The sequence below is a fragment of the Theropithecus gelada genome, chromosome 18 (genome assembly GCF_003255815.1).
Source record: "Theropithecus gelada isolate Dixy chromosome 18, Tgel_1.0, whole genome shotgun sequence".
Taxonomy (NCBI): domain Eukaryota; kingdom Metazoa; phylum Chordata; class Mammalia; order Primates; family Cercopithecidae; genus Theropithecus; species Theropithecus gelada.
The window spans coordinates 49,971,695-49,981,370 of NC_037686.1; the positions used below are offsets into that span (position 1 = coordinate 49,971,695).

Consider the following 9,676-nt stretch of genomic DNA (forward strand, 5'->3'; position numbering starts at 1 on the left):
CATAATGGTTGAAGTAATTTACATTCCCATCAACAGTGTAAAAGTATTCCTATTTCTCCACAGCCTCAGCAGCATTTATGGTTTCTTGACTTTTTAGTAATCACCATTCTGACTCGCATGAGATTATATCTTATTGTGGTTTTGATTTGCATTTCTCTAATGATCAGTGATGTTGAGCTTTTTTTCATATGCTTGTTGGCTGCATAAATGTCTTTGAGGAGTGTCTGTTTATATCCTTTGCTCACTTTTCGATGGGGTTGTTTTTTTCTTGTAAGTTTGTTAAAGTTTCCTGTAAATTCTGGATATTAGACCTTTGTCAGATGGGTATATTGCAAAAAAATTTCTCCAATTCTGTAGGCTATCTGTTCACTCTGATGATAGTTTCTTTTGCTGTGCAGAAGCTCTTTAGTTTAATTAAATTCCATTAGTCAATTTTGGCTTCTGTTACCATTGCTTTTGGTATTCTCATCACAAAGTCTTTGCCCATACCTATGTCCTGAATGGTATTGCCTAGGTTTTCTTCTAGGGAAAAATATGGAACACTTCATGAATTTGCATGTCATCCTTGCACAGGGACCATGCTAATCTTCTCTGTATCGTTCCAATTTTAGTATGTGTGCTGCCAAAGGGAGCAGAGCCAAGCTTTTAAGAAGTGTGTCAGAGGTTCCAAGATGGCCGAATAGGAACAGCTCCAGTCTACAGCTCCCACCGTGAGCGACACTGAAGACAGGTGATTTCTGCATTTCCAACTCAGGCACCAGGTTCATCTCACTGGGGCTTGTCGGACAGTGGGTGCAGGACAATGGGTGCAGCCCACGGACCATGAGCCAAAGCAGGGTGAGACATCACCTGACCCAGGAAGCACAAGGGGTTAGGGAATTCCCTTTCCTAATCAAGGTAAGCCATGACAGACGGGACCTGGAAAATCGGGTCACTCCCACCCTAATACTGCACTTTTCTAACAGCTTAGCAAATGGCACACCAGGAGATTATATCCCGTGCCTGGCTTGGAGGGTCCCACGCCCACAGAGCCTTGCTCATTGCTAGCACAGCAGTTTGGGATCAAACTGCAAGGTGGCAGTGAGGCTGGGGAGAGGCACCCACCATTGCTGAGGCTTAAGTAGGTAAACAAAGCAGCTGAGAAGCTCAAGCTGGGTGGAGCCCACTGCAGCTCAAGGAGGCCTGCCTGCCTCTTTAGACTCCACCTGTAGGGGCAGGGAATAGTTGAACAAAAGGCAGCAGAAACTTCTCCAGACTTAAATGTCCCTGTCTGACAGCTTTGAAGAGAGTAGTGGTTCTCCCAGCATGGAGTTTGAGATCTGAGAACAGAAAGACTGCCTCCTCAAGTGAGTCCCTGACCCCCGAGTAGCCTAACTGGGAGGCATCTCCCAGTAGGGGCCGATTAACACCTCATATGGCCGGGTGCCCCTATGAGATGAAGCTTCCAGAGGAACAATCAGGGAGCAACATTTGCCGTTCTGCAATATTTGCAGTTCTGCAGCCTCTGCTGGTGATACCCAGGAAAACAGGGCCTAGAGTGGACCTCCAGCAAACTCCAACAAACCTGAAGCTGAGGGTCCTGACTGTTAGAAGGAAAACTAACAAACAGAAAGGACATCCACACCAAAACCTTATCTGTACACATCACCATCATCAAAGACCAAAGGTAGATAAAACCACAAAGATGGGGAGAAACCAGAGCAGAAAAGCTGAATATTCTAAAAATCAGAGCACCTCTTCTCCTCCAAGGAATGCAGCTCCTCACCAGCAACAGAACAAAGCTGGATGGAGAGTGACTATGATGAGTTGAGAGAAGAAGGCTTCAGAAGATCGGTAATAACAAACTTCTCTGAGCTAAAGGAAGATGTTGGAACCTGTTGCAAAGAAGCTAAAAACCTTGAAAAAAGACTGGACAAATGCTAACTAGAATAAACAGCATAGAAAAGACCTTAAATGACTTGATGGAACTGAAAACCATGGCACAAGAACTACGTAACGCATGCACAAGCTTCAGTAGCCGATTTGATCAACTGGAAGAAAGGGGATCAGTGATTGAAGATCAAATGAATGAAATGAAGTGAGAAGAGAAGTTTAGAGAAAAAAGAGTAAAAAGAAATGAACAAAGCCTCCAAGAAATATGGGACTATGTGAAAAGACCAAATCTACGTCTGATTGGTGTACTCGAAAGTGATGGGGAGAATGGAACCAAGTTGGAAAACACTCTTCAGGATATTATCCAGGAAAACTTCCCCAACCTAGCAAGGCAGGCCAACATTCAAATTCAGAAAATACAGAGAATGCCACAAAGATACTCCTCGAGAAGAGCAACTCCCATAATTGTCAGATTCACCAAAGTTGAAATGAAGAAAAAAATGTTAACGGCAGCCAGAGAGAAAGATTGGGTTATCCACCAAAGGAAGCCCATCAGACTAACAGTGGATCTCTCTGCAGAAACCCTACAAGCAAGAAGAGAGTGGGGGCCAATATTCAACATTCTTTAAAGAAAAGAATTTTCAACCCAGAATTTCATATCCAGCCAAACTAAGCTTCATAAGTGAAGGAGAAATAAAATCCTTTACAGACAAGCAAATGCTGAGATATTTTGTCACCACCAGGCCTGCCTTACAAGAGCTCCTGAAGGAAGCACTAAACATGGAAAGGAACAACCAGTACGAGCCACTGCAAAAACATGCCAAATTGTAAAGACCATCAATGCTAGGAAGAAACTGCATCAACTAATGAGCAACATAACCAGCTAACATCATAATGACAAGATCAAATTCACACATAACAATATTAACCTTAAATGTAAATGGGCTAAATGCTCCAATCAAAAGACACAGACTGGCAAATTGGATAAAGAGTCAAGACCCATCAGTGTGCTCTATTCAGGAGACCCATCTCATGTGCAGAGACACACATAGGCTCAAAATAAATGGATGGAGGAAGATCTACCAAGCAAATGAAAAACAAAAAATAAAAAGCAGGGGTTGCAATCCTAGTCTCTGATAAAACAGACTTTAAACCAACAAAGACCAAAAGAGACAAAGAAGGCCATTACATAATGGTAAAGGGATCAATTCAACAAGAAGAGATAACTATCCTAAATGCAGCCAATACAGGAGCAACCAGATTCATAAAGCAAGTCCTTAAAGACCTACAAAGAGATTTAGACTCCCACACAATAATAATGGGAGACTTTTACACTCCACTGTCAACATTAGACAGATTCACGAGACAGAAAGTTAACAAGGATGTCCAGGAATTGAACTCTGCTCTGCACCAAGCAGACCTAATAGACATCTACAGAACTCTCCACCCCAAATTGACAGAATATACATTCTTCTCAGCACCACATCACACTTACTCCAAAATTGAACACATAGTTGGAAGTAAAGCACTCCTCAGCAAATGTACAAGAACAGAAATTATAACAAACTGTCTCTCAGACCACAGGACAATCAAAGTAGAACTCAGGATTAAGAAACTCACTCAAAACTGCTCAACTACATGGAAACTGAGCAACCTGCTCCTGAATTACTACTGGGTACATAATGAAGTGAAGGCAGAAATAAAGATGTTCTTTGAAACCAATGAGAACAAAGACACAACACACCAGAATTTCTGGAACACATTCAAAGCAGTGTGTAGAGGGAAATTTATAGCACTAAATGCCCACAAGAGAAAGCAGGAAAGATCTAAAATGGACACCCTAACATCACAATTAAAAGAACCATAGAAGCAAGAGCAAACACATTCAAAAGCTAGCAGAAGGCAAGAAATAACTAAGATCAGAGCAGAATTGAAGGAGATAGAGACACAAAAAACCCTTCAAAAAATCAATGAATCCAGGAGCTGGTTTTTGGAAAAGATCAACAAAATTGATAGACCACTAGCAAGACTAATAAAGAAGAAAAGAGAGAAGAATCAAATAGACGCAATAAAAAATGATAAAGGGGATTTCACCACAGATCCCATGGAGATACAAACTACTATCAGAGAATACTATAAACACCTCTATGCAAATAAATTAGAAAATCTAGATGAAATGGATAAATTCCTGGACACATAACCCTCCCAAGACTAAACCAGGAAGAAGTTGAATCTCTCAATAGACCAATAACAGGCTCTGAAACTAAGGCAATAATTAATAGCCTACCAACCAAAAAAAGTCCAGGACCAAAAGGATTCACAGCCAAATTCTACCAGAGGCACAAGGAGGAGCTGGTACCATCCCTTCCGAAACTATTCCAATAAATAGAAAAAGAGGAAATCCTCCCTAACTCATTTTATGAGGCCAGCATCATCCTGATACCAAAGGCTGGCAGAGACACAACAAAAAAAGAGAATTTTAGACCAATATCCCTGATGAACATCGATGCAAAAATCCTCAATAAAATACTGGCAAACCGGATCCAGCAGCACATCAAAAAGCTTATCCACCATGATCACCATGGGCTTCATCCCTGGGATGCAAGGCTGGTTCAATATATGCAAATCAATAAACATAACCCATCGTATAAACAGAACCAAAGACAAAAACCACATGATTATCTCAATAGATGCAGAAAAGGCCTTTGACAAAATTCAACAGCCCTTCATGCTAAAAACGCTCAATAAATTCGGTATTGATGGAATGTATCTCAAAATAATAAGAGCTATTTATGACAAACCCACAGCCAATATCATACTGAATGGACAAAAACTGGAAACATTCCCTTTGAAAACTGGTGCAAGACAGGGATGCCCTCTCTCACCACTCCTATTCAACATAGTGTTGGAAGTTCTGGCCAGGGCAATCAGGCAAGAGAAAGAAATAAAGAGTATTCAATTAGGAAAAGAGGGAGTCAAGTTGTCCCTGTTTGCAGATGATATGGTTGTATATTTAGAAAACCCCATCATCTCAGCCCAAAATCTCCTTAAACTGATAGGAAACTTCAGCAAAGTCTCAGGATACAAAATTAATGTGCAAAAATCACAAGCATTCCTATACACCAATAACAGACAAACAGAGAGCCAAATCATGAGTGACCTCCCATTCACAATTGCTTCAAAGAGAATAAAATACCTAGGAATCCAACTTACAAGCGATGTGAAGGACCTCTTTAAGAAGAATTACAGACCACTGCTCAATGAAATAAAAGAGGACACAAACAAATGGAAGAACATTCCATGCTCACGGATAGGAAGAATCAATATCTTGAAAATGGCCATACTGCCCAGGGTAATTTATAGATTCAATGCCATCCCCATCAAGCTACCAATGACTTTCTTCACAGAACTGGAAAAAGCTACTTCAAAGTTCACACAGAACTAAAAAAGAGCCCGCATTGCCAAGACAATCCTAAGCCAAAAGAACAAAGCTGGAGGCATCACGCTACCTGACTTCAAACTATACTACAAGGCTACAGTAACCAAAACAGCATGGTACTGGTACTAAAACAGAGATATAAACCAATGGATCAGAACAGAGGCCTCAGAAATAATACCACACATCTACAACCGTCTGATCTTTGACAAACCTGACAAAAACAAGAAATGGGGAAAGGATTCCCTGTTTAATAAATGGTGCTGGGAAAACTGGCTAGCCATATGTAGAAAGCTGAAATTGGATCCCTTCCTTACACCTTATACAAAAATTAATTCAAGATGGATTAAAGACTTAAATGTCAGACCTAAAACCATAAAAACCCTAAAAGAATACCATTCAGGACATAGGCATGGGCAAGGACTTCATGTCTAAAACACAAAAAGCAATGGCAACAAAAGCCAAAATTGACAAATGGGATCTAATTAAACTAAAGAGCTTCTGCATAGCAAAAGAAACTACCATCAGAGTGAACAGGCAACCTACAGAATGGGAGAAATTTTTTGCAATCTATCCTCTGACAAAGGGCTAATATCCAGAATCTACAAAGAACTTAAACAAATTTACAAGAAAAAAATCAAACAGCCCCATCAAAAAGTGAGCAAAGAATATGAACAGACACTTCTCAAAAGAAGACATTTATGCAGCCCACAGACACATGAAAAAATGCTCATCATCGCTGGTCTTCAGAGAAATGCAAATCAAAACCACAATGAGATACCATCTCACACCAGTTAGAATGGTGATCTTAAAAAGTCAGGAAACAACAGGTGCTAGAGAAGATGTGGAGAAATAGGAACACTTTTACACTGTTGGTGGGACTGTAAACTAGTTCAACCATTGGGGAAGACAGCGTGGCGATTCCTCAAGGATCTAGAACTAGAAATACCATTTGACCCAACCATTCCATTACTGGGTATATACCCAAAGGATTATAAATCATGCTGCTATAAAGACATATGCACATGTATGTTTATTGTGACACTATTTACAATAGCAAAGACTTGGAACCAACCCAAATGTCCATCAATGATAGACTGGATTAAGAAAATATGGCACACATATACCATGGAATACTATGCAGCCATAAAAAAGGATGAGTTCATGTCCTTTGTAGGGACATGGATGCAGCTGGAAACCATCATTCTGAGCAAACTATCGCAAGGACAGAAAAACAAACACCGCATGTTCTCACTTATAGGTTGGAATTGAACAATGAGAACACTTGGACACAGGGTGGGGAACACCACACACCGGGGCCTGTCATGATGTGGGGGGAGTGGGAAGGGATAACATTAGGAGATAAACCTAATGTAAATGACGAGTTAATGGGTGCAGCATACCAACATGGCACATGTATACATATGTAACAAACCTGCACGTTGTGCACCTGTACTCTAGTACTTAAAGTATAATAAAAAAATAAATAAAAATAAATTTAAAAAAAAGAAATGTGCCTACCAGCTGGGCATGGTGGTTCATGCTTGTAATGCCAGCACTTTTGGAGGCTGAGCTGGGAGGATCACTTAAGTTCAGGAGTTCGAGACCAGCCTGGGCAACAAGCAAAACACTAACTCTACAAAAAGTGAAAAATTTAGCCAGTCATGGTGGTGTACGCCTGTAGTCTCAGCTACTTGGGAGGCTAAGGTGGGAGGGTGGCTTGAGTCTGGCAGGTGGAGGTTGCAGTGAGCCATGATCACACCACTGCACTCCAGCCTGAGCAACAGAGCCAATCCCTGTCTCAAAAAAAAAAAAAAGAAGTTTGCCTACAAAGCGGAGGAAAGAACAAGAGTGGTAAATGAATGGCACTAGAATCTAGTAAGTTTTCTCTCCCATGTTTAGAATGAGCCCATCATATAAATGGAAGGTTCTACAGATATGATTATAAAGAGCATCTTCTTTAAATATGTACACTCCCCCATCCCACCTCCACATATGCACATGTGAACCCTGAAAGATCCAATCCTTCAAAATGGATCCCGGCCGGGCATGGTGGTTCATGCCTGTAATCCTGGTGCTTTGGGAGATCAAGGCTGGAGGATCGGTCACTTGAGACCAGGAGTTTACGACCAGCCTGGGCAACATAGTGAGACTCCATCTCTATGAAAAATTTAAAAATGAGCTTGGCACGGTGGTGCATGTGTGTAGTCCCAGCTGCTCAGGAGGGTGAGGCAGTATGATTGCTTGAGCCCAGGAGTTCAAAGCTGCTGTGAACTACGCACTACTGTATTCCCACCTGGGTACCATTCCTTCTGAAACTATTCCAATCAATAGAAAAAGAGAAGCCCACTTGATCATGGTGGATAAGCTTTTTGATGTGCTGCTGGATTCGGTTTGCCAGTATTTTATTGAGGACTTTGGATCGATGTTCATCAGGGATATTGGTCTAAAATTCTCTTTTTTTGTTGTGTCTCTGCCAGTCTTTGGTATCAGGATGATGCTGGCCTCATAAAATGAGTTACAGAGGATTTCCTCTTTTTCTATTTATTGGAAAAATTTCAGAAGCAATGGTACCAGTTCCTCCTTGTACCTCTGGTAGAATTTGGCTGTGAATCCTTCCAGTCCTGGACTTTTTTTGGTTGATGCATAAAAAATTAATAATAATAATAAAATAAAAAGATGGATTCTGAGTGGTTAACTGCACCTGAATTCAAAATAGGGCAAGCTCTATTCTGTACTCTGAGTTCCTAGAAAAACCACATTTGCATAACTTTGGTACTTTTATAGCTGCCTGTTCCTGCTTACACCATCTGAACTAACCAGTAGGTTGTAGATCAGTGACCTACAACGACCAATCACAACTCAGCATTAACCAATCAGAACTAAGCAAGTCTACATCCTTCATTTGCATAAGCAAATCAGATTGGGAACCCAAGTAGGAACTTTCTCTATAAAAGACCACTTCTCCTTTTGTTTTCTAGACTGCACTTCAATTTTTTGCTGAAGGCTGCATCTACCTATTGCATCTATGAAGCACTTCAGTACTTGGTCTTTCTGGCAGAAAAATTCTCTGGATGAAAAAGTAAAATCCAAAGTTACTGATTTAGCATCACCATCTAGCCCAGCTATTGTGGTTGGTGGGCCAGTCACACAATGACACTTAAAACGCCTCTCTGGAGAAGCCCAGGGCCTCCTTCCACAGGGAATGATGGACCCAATCCCCTGATGCAAGCACTCCCAGGACTCACACGGTCCTTGTCCCATGAAATCTCAAAGGGCTAATTCCACCAGGCTCCAAAGTTCTGTGCTTTTTGTCTCGTATACAAAGACCCCATAGTACTTCCTGTGTATTTTTAAGCAGTAGTTTGCACCATCTATTTTTAAGTCGGACAGACAGGTCCGGGGGAATTGTGACTTGCCACTAACAATGGCAGAATTGGGCCTGGACCCCACACACCCCAAGGCAGCACCAGGATCCTCCTGCAAAACAGACAGTCTGCTTCATTCCCCTCTTTTGGTGACGACAGCTTCATTCTTGACTCGCAGCAAACATTAACTCAAAAAGCTTTGATAGGTAGGTTACTTGTCCATACCATAGCCACACCCATTAAATTACAAATGAGGAAAACTGAGGTGCAGAGAGGATCAATGACTTGGCTAAGTGCACTGAGCTGGAAGTAAAACCAATATCTGGCTGGGTGCGGTAGCTCACACCTGTAATCCCAGCACTTTGAGAGGCCAAGGCGGGCAGATCATAAGGTCAGAAGTTCGAGACCAGCCTGATCAACATGTTGAAACCCCATCTCTACTAAAAATACAAAACTTAGCCAGGCATGGTGGTATGCACCTATAATCCCACCTACTCAGGAGGCTGAGGCAGGAGAATCACTTGAACCCAGGAGGCAGAGTTAGCAGTGAGCCAAGATTGTGCCACTGCACTCCAGTCTGGGTGACAAGGTGAGACTCCATCAAAAAAAACAAAAACAAAACAAAAAGCAAGAAACAAGACCTCCCACCCTCAGACCTGCATATTTTTGTCTGCAACAAGCACCGGCATGCATGATAACAGACAGGCCTGGTGTATCCCAGTGGCTCAGTGGAAAGGAGTGAAGACCCACTTTCTTAAAAACCTCAGAGCCCTCTAGAGACATGACATTATCCAACGTACTCCCTCTGGAAGAGCCCTGAGTTTCCTGAGCTATAAATATTGAGTCTTGTGAGGTTTCCTCTCAGAGCTGAGGTACAGCTAATGAAGTTTCACATTCGTGCTGAGTTTGACCTAAAAAAGAAGTTTAAACTTTCAGGCCCATCAAAATGAGGAGTTTTTTCTTGCCCCAATCTCAATGAGCCAACAAGGCCTTTCAAGAA

General features: G+C 41.6%; 1 non-coding gene across 1 annotated transcript; it reads right to left on the reverse strand.

The window, feature by feature from the left end:
- Positions 1–528: 528 nt before the first annotated feature.
- LOC112611793 lies at positions 529–635 on the reverse strand. The gene has a single exon (XR_003116754.1). It is a non-coding gene; the product is annotated as a U6 spliceosomal RNA (small nuclear RNA).
- Positions 636–9,676: the final 9,041 nt, after the last annotated feature.